At 45.8% G+C, this 22,144-nt stretch overlaps 1 pseudogene; it reads left to right on the top strand.

The window, feature by feature from the left end:
* Window positions 1-359: 359 nt before the first annotated feature.
* Window positions 360-22,144, top strand: part of LOC141265128 (ATP-binding cassette sub-family B member 5-like) — a 661,237-nt pseudogene continuing 639,452 nt past the window's right edge.

The raw sequence follows: 22,144 nt of genomic DNA, 5'->3' as shown, positions 1-22,144 counted from the left end.
GGTAGAATACATTTTTACTCTATAAAAATATATTTTTTCAGGAATTTTGAAGTCTGGACACATGCTGGTATTGACTCCAAGGAGAAGAAAGCAACAAAGACAGTATGTCTAAAAATCTGCTTCAAAGTCATAAAACCAAAGTACAGGATGCAGAAACTTCAAACATGGCTAATCCACACCAACCTGTTCTAATTCTGCTACATACTAATAAATATTTTAAAATGTTAGCAAAAATCTGTATGCTGCCACATAAAAATAGGATTCAGATCCCAATATTGTGATATAATCAGCAGCTGATGCATTTTGGATCCTCATGATGAAACGTGGAGAAGGGAGTGACCCCTTATCTATTCCAGAAACTAAGCTCTGTCATATGAAACAGCAGTCCAAGCTCATACACAGGACCTGGTTTCACTCCTCCTCCTCCTCCTCTTTCTTCCCCTGCCTGACTCCTTAAAGCTAACAGACTGTAAAAAAAGTGCAGGCGACAGGATGTCTGCAAAGAGAAGAAGAAGAGACCTGAATTCTGGGGTAAGAGCAATCTAATTGTTACTACACAACATGTGGAATCTGCATGTCGGTACAAATCTAATGATGACAATGCAAATTCATATCATAATCCAAAGACGAGTGGAAACAGTGATTACTACAGAAATGATGGAGATAGCAGAATGCAATTGTACCGTCACTAAGGCTGCGTGCTCACTATGGGTTTTTCAGACGTTTTTGCCGGGGAATTTCCGTAGCGAAAACACTTAAAAAAGCTTGGTACTACGTGCCCCATGGTCCCCAATGATAATTCACATGTGCTGTGCACATGCTGCGGAAATTTCCGCTCCGGATTATCATTGCGGAAAAATACGCAGCATGTCCATTAATTTTGCGGACACGCAGCGTAATCGCCGCCATTGACTTGCATTGGACCGCGTGACATCCGCATCACTACATGTGAACATGCGGATATCACACGGTTCAATGTCATCCAGACCTGGGTACCATAGAAACTGTAAAAAAAAAAAAGAATTTAAAATAAAAAATAAAGATTATACTTACCTTCCGATGTCCTCCCGGTGTTTTCTCCCCTCCGTCTGGTCTGCTGTATGGGTCGCGGTGTTGTGAAGGACCTGCCATGACGTCATTGAGTCATGTGACCTGTCACATGACCCAATGATGTCACCGCAGGTCCTTCACACCACCGCGAGCCGCCCAAGACAACGGACGCACCGGAGAAAACACCGGGAGGACATCGGAAGGTAAGTATAATCTTTATTTTTTACCATTCTTATTCTTTTTTATTTTAACTATTACTTGGTCACACTATATAAAACCATTCCGGTTGCATGGATTTATATAGTGTGAACAAGTTGTCAAGCACTTTTCCAAGAGATGCTAAAATCGCTTGGAAAAGCGCTTAATAACCCCCATGCAGAAATGCATGCAAAAACGCTTGACAAACGCTTCTACCTGGCAGGAAAAACGCATGTAAAAAACGCAGGCGTTTTTCCTGTCAGGGAGAAGCAGAAAAAATATGCAGCATTTCTGCATCGTGGGCACATAGCCTTAGAGCCAAGCGGACTGTTATGTTCTTCATGTGTCATAAAGTGAATCACTTAATCTTGATTTACTTTTTGTTATTGCTTTAAGTCTTCATCCTTTATGAAAACTTCCCTATTATTGTAATTGTTATTATTTCACTTTGAAAAATGTATTTACTATTTACATTCAGGCTCGGACTTGCCCACAAAGGATCATGCGACTTCCCCAATCGGCCCCTTTGCAGGATTAGATGATCCTGTCTTTGCAAGAGAAAAAAAAGAGTAGCACTCACCGGTAAATGTAAAAAACAATCCTTTAATATTGATCCATGGTAAAAACAGACGGGCAGGGGAGCATGTGATGCACTGTTAGGACAACGGCCAAGGGATAAATCCTTACAGGCCAGTATAATCTGACCTAAATATAACTAATTCAGTGCAAACAGCAATTAATTCAGTTTGTTATATAATCATTGAAGGAATAAAGTGCCCTGGGTCACTTGGCATGGCCCAAGAATCCTAAGAATTAATGACTGAAATAAAAACCACCAAGTCAGGCACAATGAACTATTTTTGAACAGGTTCCTTCTGGCATGTCAGTATTTATTTGGATCAGTCATGATTAATAATTTACAGCTAAAACCTGAACATATCTATTGAAATGACTGCATGATCTGGCATGCCATGGGATATCACTGTCTGGGGTTAAATTCAATTAGAAACACACATTGTTCTCAATGATCAAAGGACTCAAGAAATCCTAATGTAGTTTTACCTGTATGGTGAGACGCTAGGTGATAATGGAGGGGACTCCTGCCTTCTGCCCCGATGTGTACGTTTTTCCCACGCTTCTTCAGGGGGGCGTGTCAAGGCAGGGGGCGGTGAAGTTTAAATAGGAGAACGGGGCAATTAGAAAAAGGAACCCTGATGACGTCATTGATAGCTGGGTATAACGGCGCATGCGCTGGCTGATCAAGCATCCTCTTAATAGAGAGTCAGAGGATCCAGTCACATGCTCAGTGATATAATTATTCCCGCCCTAAAGGCGGTGAAGGAAGTTTCATGCGTACAACAAACCATGCTCTCTGGCTCTTGATGTGCTAGCCGCCCGCGCATGCATACCTCCCAACTTTTGAAGAACAGAAATTTTGGCCACACCCCAATCCATGCCCATTTACCATTATCTTTTTTCCCTTCTGATAGTGAGGGAAATTCCGCAGACGCCCAAAACTGCAGGTTGTAGACTCAAATCCGGGGCTGTCCCTGTATCCAGGACAGTTGGACTAGAGATGAGCGGATCGATCCACGGGACTCCAGTCCAGCATCCAGGTCAGTGCTACCTGGCGGCTGGAGAGGAGGTCGTGAATCTATTATTTTTCAGGGCAGCGTGATTTCATCTGTGTGTCCTGCTCAAATCTCGTTGGTACCTGAAGATTAATTTTTTGTTCCCTCATTCACAGTCGGAGCCGCCAGAACGTTCTCATCTTTATGTAGCTTCACTATATGACATCCGGCTTTTTTGTGTCTATAAGGCTATGTTCACACATTGCAGAAATACTGTGTATTTTGTTTTCAGCAGATGTCCACACCAAACTCCACAATAACAATCTTCTCCCCCTTATTTGATGCATTTCTCGTCCAGATGTGAAGCCGCTTTTTTAAGGTGCTTTATATAGTACAGAAAAGCTTTGATTTTAACCCTTTTGGCGAGAACGCCAAACAACAGGCAATCGCTGCATGTGTCACAGCTGTCTAACAGCCGCAACACATGCAGCCGCGGCGGCTCAAACATAGATGTCGAGCTCTCTGCAAATACTCAGCGAGCACCCGAGTGTTCTTGCCGAAAGGGTTAACAATACACGCTCGCTTCTTCTGAAGAAAACGCATGAAGAAAAAGAACGCCACTGCTTTTTTAAGTGCAGGATCAAAGTTTTTCTGTACTTTTAAATAGCGATAAAAACTCTGCTTCACATCTGCCCCAAAATCGCATCAAGTAAACAGGAAAACCCATAAAAGAAACACAGCAAACACGCCATAATCAGAGAAGATTGTTATTGTGTTGTGTGTAGAGATGAGCGTTGTTCTACTCGAACTGTTCGCCAATCTCAAATTCGAGCTGTTTTGGGCGGTGTTCGAGCCGTTCGGCGAACACGAACAATTTGAGAAAAATTCGGCTGTTCGAGGTTATGTTCGATAACTGTTCGTGCACCAAAATCATAACTGGATTTTTTCTCAGTAATGATGAAAATTAATGTTAATACGCAGTTTGAGTGTACAGCGGGGTGGGGGGAGGGGCAGGGGATGGATCTCTGCAGGAACAATGAAGATCTCCATTTTTTTTTTCTCTTTCCCGCATTTACAGTGGGGAGGTGCAATCTGTCAGCCTATCAGCAGCGCACACACGGAGCAAAGTGCTTTTTTTCACACAAGCAAGGGCATGTGTCATTGGCAGTGTATGTCACATGTCCTTGCCCTATAAGACCCAGACATTTTCCCCTTCGCCACCATTTTCTCACTGCTGCAGCTGCGTGTTAGACGGCACCGCTGTTGCTGTGTGCGCTATACCTTGTTAATTTCAAGCCAATTTTCGCACAAATCTACAGATAGCTTGGGAGTAGGGAATAGTTGTGATTGCAGTCCTTTTAAGGACTAGGTTACAGCATTTCCTACGACTTTTATCAGGCAGGTCTGTGCTCTTAAATAGATAGATTGTGGGAGTAAAGACTAATTGTAATTGGAGTCCTTTTCAGGACTAGGTTACATCAGTTCCTATCAGTTTTTGCCAGGCAGGTCTGTGCCAGTGCTGTGCAAGTTTTTTTCACAGCATTTGGCTGAATCTAGCAAAGCTAATCCTTTTTGGCCTATTGCAGAGTGTGTTAGTCAGTGGAGTAGCCTATCTGTGTTGCAAGATATACCACCTGTGTATAGAATACCAATTTTTTTACTGCACCTAGTGAAGTAAAATCTTTTGGGCATAGCATCATTCTATTAGTCCATCTATACTGACCTCCATCAGGTTGCAAATTGAATATAATTTTTTTCTGCATCTAGCTCTGAAAAAATATTGGGCTTCTAGCTGTGTGTGGGACTTGTTGTATTAGTCCATCTATACTGACCTCCATCAGGTTGCAAACTGCATATATTTTTTTCTTCATCTACCTCTGAAAAAATATTGGGCTTCTAGCTGTGTGTGGGACTTGTTCTATTAATCCATCTATACAGACCTCCATCAGGTTGCAAACTGAATATATTTTTTTCTGCATCTACCTCTGAAAAAATATTGGGCTTCTAGCTGTGTGTGGGACTTGTTGTATTAGTCCATCTATGCTGACCTCCATCAGGTTGCAAATTGAATATAATTTTTTTCTGCATCTAGCTCTGAAAAAATATTGGGCTTCTAGCTGTGTGTGGGACTTGTTGTATTAGTCCATCTATACTGACCTCCATCAGGTTGCAAACTGCATATATTTTTTTCTTCATCTACCTCTGAAAAAATATTGGGCTTCTAGCTGTGTGTGGGACTTGTTCTATTAATCCATCTATACAGACCTCCATCAGGTTGCAAACTGAATATATTTTTTTTCTGCATCTACCTCTGAAAAAATATTGGGCTTCTAGCTGTGTGTGGGACTTGTTGTATTAGTCCATCTATACTGACCTCCATCAGGTTGCAAATTGAATATAATTTTTTTCTGCATCTAGCTCTGAAAAAATATTGGGCTTCTAGCTGTGTGTGGGACTTGTTGTATTAGTCCATCTATACTGACCTCCATCAGGTTGCAAACTGCATATATTTTTTTCTTCATCTACCTCTGAAAAAATATTGGGCTTCTAGCTGTGTGTGGGACTTGTTCTATTAATCCATCTATACAGACCTCCATCAGGTTACAAACTGAATATATTTTTTTCTGCATCTACCTCTGAAAAAATATTGGGCTTCTAGCTGTGTGTGGGATTTGTTGTATTAGTCCATATATACTGACCTCCATCAGGTTGCAAACTGAATATATTTTTTTCTGCATCTACCTCTGAAAAAATATTGGGCTTCTAGCTGTGTGTGGGACTTGTTCTATTAATCCATCTATACAGACCTCCATCAGGTTGCAAACTGAATATATTTTTTTCTGCATCTACCTCTGAAAAAATATTGGGCTTCTAGCTGTGTGTGGGACTTGTTGTATTAGTCCATCTATACTGACCTCCATCAGGTTGCAAACTGAATATATTTTTTTCTGCATCTACCTCTGAAAAAATATTTGGCCTTCTAGCAGTGTGTGGGACTTTCTCTATTAGTCCATCTATACTGACCTCCATCAGGTTGCAAATTAAAAATAATTTTTATCTGCATCTAGCTCTGAAAAAATATTTGGCCTTCTAGCAGTGTGTGGGACTTTCTCTATTAGTCCATCTATACTGACCTCCATCAGGTTGCAAATTGAATATAATTTTTTTCTGCATCTAACCCAGCCAATAGTTTTGGCCTAATACCACAGTTTGGCCACTCAGCTCTGCTCGGTTCCCATCCATTGTTTTTTTGTGCAAACAACTCCAGAGTTGTTAATTAGTTAACCACCAAAATGAGTGGAAAAAGGCCTGCTGCTGGTGGAAAGGGGAATAGGCGTGTTGGGAAGGGGAAAAAAGGTTGTGTCCGTGGGGTAGGTGTTAAAGCAACAGTAACATCTGCAGAAGAAAGACCATCTTCCAGCCAAACTAAAATGTCTACTTCTTTTAGCAGACAATGTGATAAGATCCCCTTCTTACGGCCACGCCAATCGCTACAAATTCCAGATGAGGCACAAAAACAGCAGGTGCTTCAACGGATATCAAGTGCTCCTTTAAGTGGGCTCTCCTCCACATCAACTTCAACATCACAAATACTCCAGTCCTCAAAGGTGTCACCCCAATCGCACTTGCTTCCTCACAGCTCCCAAATCTCCAGCTGCCCGTCTGAGTATGAGGTAGAACAGATGGTTGAGTCTGCAGAGCTGTTTACTCATACTATAGCCTGGGAATCAGAGGTCGACTCCAGCGCTTCTGTGAATCCAGACGAGGAAATGATCTGCACTGATGCCCAGAATCTTTATGAGTCGGATCCAGGACCAGACGCAGAAGGTTCTGACCATAATGTAGACCCTCATTCCCAAACTGTAACTCCTGTTGGTGGAGACAATGAGGAAGACGATGATAAGACTCAAATACCTGATTGGAGCGACAACTTTAGTTTTTTGTCAGGGCAGGAACAGGTTGGCTCTGAGGACGACGGGTGTGATAACGCACAGGGTGATGATGATGAGGTTGGAGATCCCACTTACTGTCAACCCACAGTCAGCCAAGAGATGAGGTCAGCAGAGGAGGTGGAGGAAGATGCTAGTGACGACGAGGTCAGGTTGCGCCTTCCTGGACAGAGACGTAGTACTGGAAGCACGTCAACAACTACATCCTCAAACACAACTCTGCCTCTCACCACAAGTCGTGGTGGCTCTTCAGGTCGCATGGGTGCTAAGCCTTGCATAGCCTGGGCATTTTTTCAGATCGATAAAGATGACCCAACTCGTGTTATCTGTAACATTTGTCAGCAAAAGCTAAGTAGAGGCCAAAAAATACATAGTTTGAGTACTTCATGCATGAACCGGCACATGGACATGAAGCATAAGTTGCAGTGGGAAGCTCAGTGTGCTACAATGCGGCCTAGCCGGCCGGGCCAACCACCGTCTGCCATATCTTGTGCATCCGCGGCCTCTTCATCCTCTGTGACTGGGGGGACAGCAGTCACACCTGTTTTGGGGCGCAGACCTGCCACCTCTTTACCCGCAACAGCCAGCGTGATTGGCAGGTCATCATTTTCTTTGGAGGTGGTAACACCAGCTGGTGTTGAGCGCTGTCCGACATCGATAGCACCACCTTTGGATCAAGGCAACCTAACATGTCCGCCTGCATCTTCCTCACAGACCGTCAGTTTGCCGGGGACACCCTTATCAACCCCGTCTAAGCACAATAGCCAGCCCTCGGTCCCTCAGATGTGGACAAGTAAAAGACCATTTCCTCCTAGCCATGAGAAAGCTAAGAGGTTGAATTTCACCATCTGCAAGTTCTTGGCTACAGAAATGCTGCCTTTCCACCTGGTGGACACAGAGGATTTTCGAGACCTTATGTCCGTCGCAGTGCCCCAGTACCAGATGCCCAGTCGGCACTACTTCTCAAAGAAAGGTGTGCCTGCGCTCCACCAGCATGTCGCACACAACATCACTGCTTCTTTGAGAAAATCTGTGTGTGACAGGGTGCATTTCACCACAGACACTTGGACGAGTAGGCATGGACAGGGGCGTTACATGTCGCTGACTGGGCACTGGGTAACTATGGTGACAGCAGGACAAGGGGCTGCTGTCCAAGTCTTGCCGTCCCCACGAGTTGTGCGTCAATCCTCTTTATGTCAAAGTTCCTCCACTGCTTCTGCCTCCTCAACCTCCTCTCGGTCTTCCACCTGCACCCAAAGCCTGTCTGGTCATGCCACAAGCTTTCTAACTGCGCAGAAGGGATCCTGCACACCTCCTTACTATGCTGGCAGTAGGGCTCAACGTCATCAGGCGGTTTTTACATTGAAATGTCTGGGAAATGTGAGTCACACAGCTGAGGAGTTGTGGTCAGCTCTGGAGAACCAATTTCATGAATGGTTGTCTCCACTGGACCTGAAACCAGGGAAGGCCGTGTGCGACAATGCTGCAAACCTGGGTGCGGCCCTTCGCCGGGGCAATGTCACACACGTGCCTTGTATGGCTCACGTGTTGAACCTGGTTGTCCAGCAATTTTTAGCCCACTATCCCAGACTAGATGGCCTTCTGCAGAGGGCACGGTCGCTGTGTGCTCACTTTCGCCGTTCGCATCCCGCAGCTCAGCGACTTACATCTCTACAGAAGTCGTTAGGCCTGCCACTTCACCGGCTAAAATGCGATGTGCCTACCCAGTGGAATTCAACTCTGCACATGTTGCAGCGACTGTGGCAGCACCGACAAGCCCTGGTGCAATACGTTCTGACGTATAGCCTGGGCCAACGAGATCCAGAGGTGGGGCAAATCACGCTGGAGGTGTGGTCTCAGATCAGGGACCTATGCACCCTTCTGCACAGTTTTGAAATGGCGACGAAGATGTTTAGTGCTGACGATGCCATTATCAGCATGACTATTCCGGTGATTTACATGCTGGAGCACATGTTAAACAGAATTCGGAGTCAGGTGGTGGCACAAGAGGAGGTGGAGGAAGTAGAGGAGGAGGAGTTGTATGCGGAAGGGCTAACATCTGCAAGGTCCAGACGGTCGGCAGCACCAAGGCGGCAGGCATGTGAGGGTGGGGGAGATGGTTTTACCAGGGCGCATGGTAGCAGCCAAACTAGTGAGGAAGGTGCAGGAGCCCAGGAAGAAGTGGAGGACGAACTGATGGAAGACTCATCAGATGAGGGAGACCTTGATCACATTTCTGTTGTGCGAGGTTGGGGGGAGAGGACCTTCTTGCTGCACTACCTGCAACATGACCCTCGAATTGTGAGAATTAGAAATAATCCTGACTACTGGGTTGCCACACTGTTAGATCCCCGGTACAAAAGTAAATTTGCAGAAATTATTCCTGCCATAGAAAGGGATGCACGCATGCAGGAGTATCAGCAGAGACTGTTGCAGAATCTTACATGTGCTTTTCCACAAAATACCAGTGGTGCACGTAGTGAATCTCAGAGTTCCAACTTGCCAACCGTGGGACCGTCAAGTGTTCAGCACTCAAACCGTAACAGAACCACAGTATCTGCTGGTAACATCAATTTTGCGGAATTATTTCACCACTTTTTTAGCCCATCCTTTGCAAGGCCACAGGAGACAAGAAGTCTGACACATAGTCAACGCCTAGAGACGATGGTACAGGAGTATCTCCAAGTAAACATTGAAGCCACGACTGTGTCACTGGACCCTTGCTCTTTTTGGGCTTCCAATCTAGATAAATGGCCGGAGCTAGCCACTTACGCCTTGTAGATCTTGTTATGCCCCGCAGCCAGCGTTCTGTCTGAACGTGTGTTCAGCGCTGCTGGTGGTGTGCTGACAGATAAGCGCACGCGGCTCTCCACTGATAATGTAGACAGACTCACGTTCATAAAGATGAACAAATCATGGATCCGAAACGACTTTTCTACCCCTGTGTCATCCTGGGGAGAGTAAAAGCTTGATGATTGGTTAAAATCACCCTACCAACCGTTTTAAGCTTTCAAATTACTAATCATGTTTATCTGTATCTTGGCTGGAAAATAATTTGGGCTTTGTAGCAGTGTGCAGCACTGATTCTATTAGGCCATCTATAATAAGCTCCACCAGATTTAAAATTACTAATCATGTTTATCTGTATCTTGACTGGAAAATAATTTGGGCTTTGTAGCAGTGTGCAGCACTGATCCTATTAGGCCATCTATACTAAAGCTTCACCAGATTTAAAATTAATAATAATTTTTAGCTGCATCTAGACCGGAAAATAATTTTGGGGCTCCGAGATGTGCAAGACACATAAGTGCCTTCTTGCTGCACTACCTGCAGCATGACCCTCATATTGTCAGAATTCGAAGTAATCATGACTACTGGGTTGCCACACTCTTAGATCCCCCAAACTTTTCGATCAACCTTTTCATTTTAATAAAGACCAAAAAAATGGTCATTTTTGAAATTATAAGCATTAGCAGGTTGTTAGAAACTGAAATCAAACAGTTTTCAACTCAAAATTTTATTCTAGGTGATGTTACATTTTCACATAGGACCCCTTGTTCGAAAGGAGCTTCTGAACTCTCTCGTCCATTGAATTTGTCAGGTTTTGGATGGTTTCTGCTTCAATTGTTTTGCATGAGGACAGAATACCCTCCCAGAGCTGTTGCTTAGATGTGAACTGCCTCCCGCCATCATAGACACTCCTTTTAATGATGCTCCAAAGGTTCTGAATGGGGTAGAGGTCAGGGGAGCATGGGGGTCACACCATAAGTTTGTCCCCTTTTATGCCCATATCAGCCAGAGATGCAGATGTTTTATGTGCAGCATGAGATGGTGCATTATCATGCACAAAAATGATCTTGCTGTGAAATACACGGTTCTTCTTCTTGAACCATGGCAGGAAGTGCTGTTTGAGAAAATCCACATACATTATGGAGTTCATCTTTAGCTCCTTCAGGGATCCTAAAGGGGCCGACAATCTCTCTCCCCATGATTCCAGCCCAAAACATTACTCCACCTCCTCCTTGTTGGCACTGTAGCCGTGTTTGCGTGGGGTGTCCATCAACCAGCCATCCTCCACTCCATCCATCTGGACCATCGAGCGCTGCACGGCACTCATCCGTGAACAAAACAGTTTTGAAATCAGTCTTCATGTAATGTTTGGCCCACTGGAGCCGTTTCTGCTTGTGTGAAGTGGATAGAGGAGGTCGACAGGATGGCGTATGCACAGCTGCAAACCTCTGAAGGACCCTGCATCTTGTTGTTCGGGGGACGTTGGAGGCACCAGCAGCTTCAAAAACTTGTCTGCTGCTATGACAAGGCTTTTTTGCCGCTGCTCTTTCAACCTGACGTAATTGCCTGTAGGAAAGAGTCCTCAATTTGCCCTTATCAGCACGCACACGTGTGTACTGTGAATCAGCTACATACTTCTTGATTGCCAAGACACTTCATCCTGATCATCGCACAATGTTGATTGTAGTCATGCCTTGACCTAAACACTCCACAATTTGTTGCTTCTCAGCAGCCGACACATCCTTTTTCTTTCCCATTTTGGCAGAAAATGTAGGCTGCTTAATAATGTGAGACAGCCTTCTTAAGTAGTCTTGCCTTTCATTGGACACACCTGCCAAACTAATTAGCACAGGTGTCTGCAATTGCTTACAGTGATATAAAGAGCCCTGACACACATCACCATCAATGAGTTTAACTGACAAACAAACAAATTCTTCCCTTATCACTCCTAAACACTTTTTGCATAATAATTTGGAACACAGTGTACATGTGCTTTTCCACAAAACACCAGTGGTTCACGTAGTGAATCTTACAGTTCTAACTTGCCAACCGTGGTCTGTATGGAGTTGTTCAATAAAGGGCCCAAAATTAAGATAACATAGATGGGAGAGGTCTCTATGAATAGGAATTCCTAAGTATTTGATACCCTGTGAGGGCCAGGCAAAGGGAAAGTTGGACTGGATGGAATCCTATATGGATTTGGGGAGGGAGACATCGAGGGCCTCAGACTTCGCTGCATTGATTTTAAAATTTGACCATGTAACAAAGTGATCTATTTCAGCCATAACAGCATGGATGGATATATGTGATTGAGTGATATATACTAGGACATCATCAGCAAATAGAGAGCACTTGTACTCGGTGCCTCCCACCTCAATCCACCTAATATTGGGGTTATGGCGAATTGATGAGAGCAGGTGCTCCGTCACTAGGATGTATAAGAGAGGGGACAGAGAACATCCCTGCCTTGTCCCATTGGTGATTGTGAAAGGTGATGAAAATGTTCTGACGCGCCCCCTGGGCCTTGGGACACCCGGAGCCGGACCCTTTTTGGTGGATGCTGGTGGTTGTAGTCTCCGTGGCGGCAACCCGGTTCCGTGGCTCAGGGCGGTCAAACCAGTGGCGGAACTATTTATGTGGTTTTGATGTTTAAATGTCCAACTACGCCACCCGTGGATTGCGGTCAGAGTGAACCGCCGCTCCAGGGCAGACCGCTGAGGCTGGTGTTGTGGGTGCAGCAGAGCGTAGCATAACTCCCCACGGGAGGAGTATAGCCTCAGGGCAGTGTATGCGGAGGATGGGGGTGATGGTGCAGGGCAGCAGCAGTAATGACACGGAGTCAGTGATGCAGTCCAGGGCCTTTACTCACAGTTCTTATTATCCAGACCACGTCTGCAGGTAACGGCTGCCCACGTCGTACTGTGCTCACCAGGTGAGGGGCTCAGACAACTCCCAGATAACTTTGGAGTGCTTCACAGGACCCCCTTTGTGTGTCCTTTGTCTGGCCTTTCTTACCAACACTTCTGTCCGGCTGCCTCGGGCCTCCTCTTGGTAAACTTGGCGCCAGTTTCCCTGACCCTATGTGGTGCCTTCCTAGCGGGTGTAGCGAGGGGCTGCGCCACATAAAATGTCACAGCCTCCTGTTTCTAGCTGAGGGTCGTTTCCTGCCTCCACTAGTTTCGGGGACCGGTCTCCCCCTTTGGCCTGACCCCTCCACGCAGGTGGATTCGGGCGTGCGGTGGCGACTCGCCCGTCCGCACCCCTGAGATCCCTTCGTTCCTCGTTCCTTCTCCGCTCCTCTTCCTTCCTTCTCCCTCTTCCAGGCCTGGGCCTCTGTTACTAGGCCCGCCTCCGGAGCAGAGCTCATGCAGAGCCCCTGCTCCCTGCCACTTCTGCTCAGACTTCTCTGCACTGAACTAAGATGGTGCCCACCTTTTATACTCCCTTCTCAATGCACCCAGGAACTGCTTCCTCCCTGCTCCTGCACTACAGGGTTCCCCTTCCTCAGTGTTCCCTCCCCCCACTCCAGCCAGGGACAGGGACTGTCGTGCCCATCTCAGGGGCATATTGGTCGCCCTGCCCCACGGCAATGTGGTGTAATGCATGCAGGTGTCGGGTCCTGATCCACACTACATCCTTACCTGAGAGTCAGATATCACACCTCTGGGTGAGGTGCAATACCTCTGTAGCAACCGAGCCCTCAGGGTGCTACAGTTCCATTTATCTTCAGCCTAGGTGACGTATTGCGATACAGGGCTGTGATTTTGGCTATAAAAGGGTCCCCTAGACCCCTACCCCAAGCTTTTTAAGAGAATCATATATGGCGTGCCAGGAGACTCTATGGAATGCTTTCTCAGCATCCAACGAGAGTATCTAATTACAAATTTTTAACTGCATCTAGCCCAGGAAATACTTTGTGCCTAGTAGCAGGGTCTGCTAGTCAGCGGATTATCCCGGCTGTTAAGCAAGCTACACTTCATTTTTTCAAAGGAAATGCTTCGGGACCACGGGATACTCAGTGAAGAGCATCAGGAGGCACCCCAAGGCATAGGGGCTCGGACTGGCAGTAGGATGCCTTGCGGTGGACAGCCGAGCTCGATCCTTATAAAAGCTTTTTAACTGCAGCAGCTTTAGTGGACGCTACTGGAGCTGGAATTACGCGGCTGCTGGCATGAGACTTGCCCTCCAATAGATCCTTGTAAATGGATTTAAAGTGTATTTATTCAAATTAGAGAGACAATTTAAATTAAAAAGCTTAGAGCTGCCTCCACCACAGGGGGGCTCGCTCGACCCACCAGCGGACAGGCACCAGTATTGGGAGAGGGGGGCTGGCCGTCAGGGTTCACCGCGGCTCTGGCACAAACCCGGCGACATGGAGGTGGCACGGGCAGGAGCGGACTGAACGTGTCGGCTTCTCACTTTTTGGATTTTAGAAGGGCATGACATGCCTATATCTGTGTCTCCCCCTCCTTTTACTCCTCCACCTCTTTTCTTTTCGCATGACTATATGTACTTGTCACTTTTCCATGTGTTAGTTGTGTCTTCTGAGCAGTTTGTCAGCTTTTGGACACCTTTGAAGGTGTTTTCTATGTGTTTCTATGTGTTTTTGTTTGCCTGCCATTGGTTTTAACGGTGTTCGAAGGTGTTCGACGAACAGTTCGGCGAACACACGGGTGTTCGACGAACCGAACCGAACTCGAACACTACGGGGGTGGCTCAACACTAGTTGTGTGGTGCGGACACCTGCAGACAAAAAGCAACAGAAATAACACAGCATTTACGCTATGTGTGAACTCGGCCTCAGCATTACAGTTTTATCACATTTTTTATCGGTTTAATAGAGAAAAAATATCAATCTTGCCATTTTTTTTACGTCATTTACTGATCCCGGTAAATAATCTGATCGCTGTGTTGTGCGGCTCGTTACAATTACAGGGACACCAAATATGTCCGTGTTATTTGCTGATTTGTGATGTTCATTATTTTTTACAAAACACATTAAAAATGACAATATTTTTTCCACTATCAAATGTTTTTGTTTATTATTTTTTAGCAACTTTATACGCTGAAAAAAATCTCTTATTCTCCCTGTAGAATAAAAATACGTTTATTGTACACAGCAGTGTATTTCGATCAGCCTGCAGTACAGATCAAGTAGACCGAATTCTAGCAATGACGTCACTAGAGAATGTGGCTCTGCAGGTTAAGTGACTGCGTCTATAATGTTTTAAAGTTGTGGATTCATGACCAGGGATTCACTGAAAAAAATACATTTTTGTAATTGCTCGTAAATTTACTACTTTTATTTATCGGACCAAAAAAATTATTTTCTTCTGCTTAGTATACAGGCATCATAAAAATACATTGTTATAAACAATGTATTTCTATGGACTTGTATGAGCTGCTTCTGGATTCATTGACTGCATTGTAGAGTCAAGATAACTAAATTCTCCTATGTTTACCATTGAGAGCTGTAGTTCAGTGGTTTAAGCTACAGCCTCTGGACACTGAAATCACTGTTGGATGTATAGTCGAGTCCCGGGGAGATGTGATCACAGTACAATGAAGAAGTGAATGTAATATAATTACATTTATTCACTGACCAGTGAGCAGCCCTGCCCCCGGCAGAGGAGCTACAGAGCAATGAAAACACTGGAGAGGTTAGTATAAACAGAACTTGGGAGAACTGCTGAGCTGTGATGAGATGTGGGACTGAGCCCTCAATTGGAACAGTCCTGCTGAATATGGGATGGTTGGGAGCTATGTGTGCATGCACACACCCAATAACTTAATCAGTTACTAATAGCGATGCATGAGCGTGCATATGACTGCTTGTTACTTGCCTGAGCATCTCACTGCTTGATGAGGGTTTCTGAGATGGGTTTCCTGTCCTGCATGTTTGGCGCTCTTTAGAAAGCCAATGAACATGCAGGCATTGCCTGCCATTCACTGTAATGTCGTAGCCATGTTGGTTGTGGCATTACAGTGATTGGCTGGTTGCACAGCACCATCAGGTCTATATAAGACCTGGTGCTGCTATGCTCGTCACAGTCTACCCCAGAAGAAGGCAGAGTAGGGAGAGGTGCTGCTGAGTCAGGGATAGAATTAGTGGTTTAATAGTTAGGTATACGTATTCCAAAAGTGTGTGTATATGTGACGGGTAGATACTTCACATGATATTGTTCAGCATCCAGCAACAAGAAGGGTTAACAGGGTGCAGCTAAGGGGAGTGGCCAGGGCCTGCCTCAGAGAGACTGAGTAGTGTTAGTTCTGAGCTGGAGAGCAAGCTTAAAGGATGCAGACCTCTTCACCAGGCTGAGGGAGGTTCTGGGACTCTCTCACTGCAACTGCCACTTAGTTGTTAGTGGTGTCTACAGGAGAAAGCAGCAGAAGCAGGAGTTAACTGTTGTATAGCGGAAGCAAGGATTGAACAGCATATCTGAGGACTGGACTCATCCTTCCGTTCTAATTCCCCCACACTCCTCCCCCCGTACCTCACTGCATTCCAAGGTAAAACTTGTGGCACTGTGGACAGGGGCACTGGTGGGTGTAGTGAATAGTGGGACTCAAGAGGCCGAGAGCGTGGTTGTACTGCATTGTTCTGCAAAGAGACTGTTAATCAATGTGCCTGTAAGAAGAAGTTGCTACTCTTGATGAAGTCTGTTGCTTCAAGAGACTAATGATTTGGACTGGTCGTGCTGTTGCATTAAACTCTACTGTTCAACCATTTAGTACTCTGTCAAGTGTGTCTGGTCAGCAAGTGAATATACCTTGTGTCTGGGAGTCAATACCCCCCTCTGTGCCTGAGGAAACTCCTATACATGGTCGTCTGGTGTAACGGTTCCCCAGAGTTCCAAAGATTTCATGAAACCTGTCTCGCCCCTATCTGAACCTAGAACTAATAGTTTGAAGACTAATCCAGCTGCATATATTACTGGTGATAGCAGGAGTTAGGCAGGCAGAGATTGTGGACAATATATACAGCACAATAGTGTCCATTGCACGTTCTGTCTGCTGCTGCTGCCTATTACTGATATCCATTGGACTATATATCAGGGCAGTTGTTTAGTACCAGCATCAACACGCCCGTCTTATCAAAATGAACAAGAGCTGGATTGGGCCAGACTTCTCAACACCACCGGTTTATTGAATCGGAATATAAACTCAAATCCAGTGTTTTTTTTGGGGGGGATCTATTCCTATGCAACCGTTTTTATCCAGAAATGGGTTTAGGCTTCAGGAATTCTACTATTTTATGTCGACCTCCTCTTTCTCCTCATACTCCACCACCATATCACCAGGATGACCATCATGCCATGCTCAAATAATTTTTTTAAGGATGTTTATAATTAGAGACGAGCGAATATTTCAAAATTATTTTCGGATTACAATTGCCGGTTTTGCAATATTCACCAATGTATTTGTCGAATATTCGCCGAGCAGTGCCGAACGCGATTGGATTCAAAGGGGGTCAAAACCAAACGCATACACAACACCTTCAAACAGGCCCAAAAGCTGCCAAAGCACATCAAATTAGGGGCAGACACCTGGAAAGTGCCACCAATGGACCCAGAGTACAAGTAGTATAATTATTATTATAGCGTCATTTATCCCATGGTACTTTACATGTGAAAAAAGTCACCGACTGGTACAAGAGGAGAGAGGACCCTGCCCATGAGGGTGCACAAACAGTCTATAAGGGATGGGAAAGGATACAATAGCTGAGGGTAGAGCTGGTCGTGCAGCGATATGGTGGTGCGAGGGTTACTGCAGGTTGTACGCTTGTCGGAAGAGGTGGGTCTTCAGGTTCCTACAGTAGGCGAGAGTCTGATATGTTGGGGTAGAGAGTTCCAGAGTAGGGGGTTGCACCGAAGAAATCTTGTGTGTGATTGTGGGAAGAGGAGATAAGACGGGAGTAGAGAAGGAGTTCTTGTGAGGATCGGAGGTTGTGTGCAGGTATGTACCGGGAGACTGAGTCACAGATATATGGAGGAGACAGGTTGTGGATGGCTTTGTATGCCATGGTTAGGGTTTTGGACTGGAGTCTCTGAGCAATGGGGAACCAGTGAAGGGATGGACAAAGAGGAGAGGCCAGGGAATAGCGGGGTGAAAGGTGGATTAGTCGGGCAGCAGAGTTTAGGATAGATTGGAGGGGTGCGAGAGTGTTGGAAGGGAGGCCACAGAGCAGGAGGTTGCAGTAGTCGAGGCGGGAGATGAGGGCGTGCACTAGTGTTTTTGCAGATTCGTGGATGAGGAATATGCAGATCCGGTAGATATTTTTGAGTTGGACTTGGCAAGATGTGGAAAGGGCTTGGATATGTAGTTTGAAGTAGAGATTAGAGTCTAGGGTTACCACAATGTAGCAATCTTGCAGGACTGGGGAGAGTGGGCAGCCATTGACATTGATAGATAGGTTGAATGAGATGGTGGAAGGATGATGAATTCAGTTTTATCCATGTTAAGTTTTAGAAATCTAGCAGAGAAGAAGGATGAGATAGCGGACAGACATTGTGGGATTCTGGTTCATAAGGAGGTGATATCAGGTCCAGAGAAGTAAATCTGTGTGCCATCAGCATAGAGGTGATACTGAAAGCCATGAGCCTCTATGAGCTGTCCCAGGCCGAGGGTGTAAATTGAGAAGAACAGAGGTCCTAGTACTGAACCTTGGTGGACACCGGCAGATAGGGGGCGAGGTGAGGAGGGGGTGTGAGTGAGAAACACTGAAGGTCCTGTCTGTTAAGTATGAGATTTAAGATAGGGCCAAGTCTTTGATGCCAAGAGATGAGAGAATCTGTATTAAGAAGGAATGGTCCACTGTGTTGAAGACAGATGACAGGTCCAGGAGGAGAAGGTCAGAATAGTGTCACTTGGATTTGGCAGTTAGTAGGTTGTGACTTTAGTCAGGGCAGTTTTAGTAGAATGGTGCGGTCGGAAGCCTGATTGTAAGTGGTCAAAGAGGGAGCAGGAGGAGAGGTGAGAGGACAGTTCAAAATGGACGTATTGTTCGAGGAGTTTTGAGGCATAGGGGAGAAGTGATATGGGGAGATAGTTAGTCAGAGAGGACAGGCCAAGAGAGGGTTTTTTGAGGATGGGTGTGATCGAGGCATGTTTGAAGCATGCGAGGAGGACACCAGTTGTCAGTGACAGGTTGAAGAGGTGGGTTAGAGTTGGGATGAAGACTGTAGTAAGGTAAGGGATGAGGTGGGACGGGATAGGGTCAAGTTCACAGGTGGTGAGGTGTGACTTGGAGAGTAAGGAGGAAAGTTTATCTTTCTTAATGGCGGAGAAGCTGGTTTTGGAAGATGAGGCTTGAGTAGATATGAGAAGGGGCTGTGGGGACTATAGGCAAAAGCTTTGTCTGATGGTATCAATCTTCTGCTTGAAAAATGAGGCAAAGTCCTCAGCTGAAATGAGAGGAGAGGGAGGAGGCGCTGGGGGACGGAGGAGAGAATTGAAAGTGTTGAATAAAAGTTTAGGGTTATGTGACAGGGAGGATATGAGAGATGAGAAATGTTTCTTTTGCTGCAGTGAGTGTGGACTTGAAAGTATTGAGGGACTGTTTGAATGCGATGAAGTGCTCTTTGGAGTGGGACTTTTTCCATCTCCGCTCAGCAACCCTGGAGGTCCGTCTCAGTTCTTTAGTCAGGCTGGTGTGCCAGGGTTGCCTGTTGATTGTGCGGGCTTTGGTATGTGTGAGGGGGGTGACCGAATTGAGGGCTGCAGCTGTTGTGGTATATAAAGCGCCAGCAACATCTGTATTTTGTAAGGAGCTTATATCTGTAAGAGGGAGAAGGAATTCAGAGAGTGAGTGTAAGTGGAGGTGTTTGAGATTTCTGCGAGGGTATGCAAGTTTGTGGAGTGGGGATTGTTCACCTAGGGAGGAGAGGGAAGAGAATGTCAGTAAGTTGTGGTAAGACAGAGGGAGGGGTGAGTTGGGGAGGTTAGATATCGAATAGAGGTGAACTGAAGGCTATTCAGCGATTTCTAGGATTTGCAAATTATTACTGCCTGATCATTCCTCATTTCTCTTCCCGGACTGCTCCCATCTCTGCCCTGACACACAAAGAGGTTAATCCCATGGAATGGACTCCTGAGGCGGAAAGTGCCTTTGTGTCGTTGAAACAAGCTTTCTCTTCTGCTCCTGTACTGCATCATCCTGATTGTAAAAAGCAGTTCTTCCTTTAGGTAGATGCTTCTTCTTCAAGGGCCGGAGCAGTACTCACCCAGAAATCCTCGTCTGGGCGAATGGTGACCTGCGGCTTCTTTTCCAAGCTCTTCTCTAGAGATGAGCTAATGTTTCTATATTCGGTTCAGATTACGATTACCGAATTTGCAATATTTGTTGAACGTTACCGAACGGAATAGGATTCAATGGGGGGGCAAAAAAAACGCACACATAACACCTTCAAATGGGCCCAAAAGCTGCCAAAACACATCAAATTAGGGGTAGACACCTGGAAAGTGCCATCACTTGACCCAGAGAGTACTATAATTATTATTACTATTACAGCCACATTTATTCCGTGGTGCTTTACATTTCAAAAGGGGTCACCGACTGGTACAAGAGGAGAGAGGACCCTGCCCGCGAGGGTGCACAAACAATCTACAAGGTATGGGTGAGGTTACAGTAGGCCACGGTACAGCTAGTCGTGCACCAGTATGCTGGAGCGAGACTTACCGCAGATTGTACGCTTGTCATAAGAAGTGGGTCTTCAGCTTCCTTTTGAAGGTTTCCACGGTAGGCGAGATTCTGATGCTTTGGGGTACAGAGTTACACAGTAGTGGAGATACACGGGACAAGTCTTGTTTGCGATTGTGACAAGAAGAGATAAGAGGGAAGTAGAGAAGGAGATCTTGGAAGGATGGGAGGTTGCTTGCAGGTAATTAGTACAGGGAGACTAGGTCACACATGTATGAAGGAGACAGGTTTTCGATGGCTTGGTATGCCAAAGTTAGGCTTTTCAACTGGAGTCTCTGGGCAACAGGGAGCCAGTGCAGGGATTGACAGAGGGGAGAAGTCTGGGAATAGTGGGATAACAGGTGGATTAATCGGCCAGCACAGTTTAGGATAGATTGGAGGGGTGCGAAAGTGGTAGAAGGGAGGCCACAAAGCAGGAGCTTGTAGTAAAAGAGGTGGGAGATGATAAGGGCATGCTCTGGTATTTTTCTAGATGCATGGTTGAGGAATGTGCAGATCCCCGAGATACTTTGGAGTTGGAGTCATAAGCAAGCGGAAAGGGCTTGGTTCTGACATTTGAAGGACAGATCAGAGTCCAGCTTGCGGGACTGGAGAGAGTGGGCAGCCATTCACTTTGAAAGATAGGTCAGTTGGGGGGAGGGGGAATGACATGGTGGATAGATGATGCATTCTGTTTTATCCATGATAATTTTTACAAATCTAGCAGAGAAGAAAGATGAAATACAGGACACACATTGTGGGATTCTGGTTAGTAAGTAACTGATATCAGGTCCAGAGAGGTAGATCTGTGTGTCATGGTGGAATGGTGAGGTCGGAAGCCTGATTGTAAGCGGTCAAAGATGGAGCAGGAGGAGAGGGGGGAGGACAGTTCAAAATAGATGTGTTGATCCAGTAGTTTGGAGGCATAGGGGAGAAGTGAGATGGGGCGATAGCTAAACATAGGATGGGTCAAGGGAGGGCTTTTGGAGGATGGGTGTGATTGATGTATGTTTGAATCATGAGGGGAAGACGCCAGTTGTTAGTGATAGGTAGAAGAGGAGGGTTAGGCTTGGGATGAAGACTGTGGTACGGTTTGGAATGAGGTGGGATGGTATTAGATGAAGTTCACAAGTGGTGAGATGTGATTTGGAGAGTAAAGATGATCTTCCGTGATGGCGGAGAAGCTGGTTTTGAAGGAGGAGAACTGAGTCGTTATGAGAAGGGGCTGTTGGGACTCTAAGCAAAAGCTTTGCCCTATGTTGTCAATCTTCTGCTTGAAGAATGAGGCTAAGTCTTCAGCTGAGATGAGAAGAGAGGGAGGGGGAGCTGGTGGACAGAGGAGGGACTTGAAAGTACTGAATAGCTGTTTAGGGTTGTGAGGCACGTATAATATGAGAGATGAGAAGTAGGTTTGTTTTGCTGCAGTGGCAATTGTGCAGCATTTTGAAAACTTATATTACTGGACTCCACTCCCTTTTTTTTGGCAGTCGCACAGCTGTACGCCTTGTAGATGAGGGGCAGGAATAACATGTTCTCCAGTAGATGACAAGCGCTGCAACAAGTGGCCTCTAGTCCTCTTCGTCCACCTTAACATCACACATAGTACAGTCCTCAGTGGTGGCACTCCAATTACCTTTGTTTTCACCCACGTCACAACTCTCCAACCGGCCAACTGACTATCTGGAAGTACAGATGGGCGAGTCTGCAGAGCTGTTCACACATTCTATTCTGGGGCATCAGAGGTCTGATCCAAGGTTTCACAGACTCAAGAGGGGGAAAGCATGTGTAGTGATGACCAAATTTTTTTTCAGTTGATCCGGGCCAGGACGAAGTAGGGTCCGAGAAGAATCCAAACCCTCATCACCAGAAGTTAACCCCTGGGGGTGGGCATGGGTGGGTTGGAGAAA

This window comes from Phyllobates terribilis, unplaced genomic scaffold (assembly GCF_046119375.1).
Source record: "Phyllobates terribilis strain yellow unplaced genomic scaffold, ASM4611937v1 Scaffold_4__5_contigs__length_816908805, whole genome shotgun sequence".
Taxonomy (NCBI): domain Eukaryota; kingdom Metazoa; phylum Chordata; class Amphibia; order Anura; family Dendrobatidae; genus Phyllobates; species Phyllobates terribilis.
This window is presented reverse-complemented; position numbering and strand designations above follow the sequence as displayed.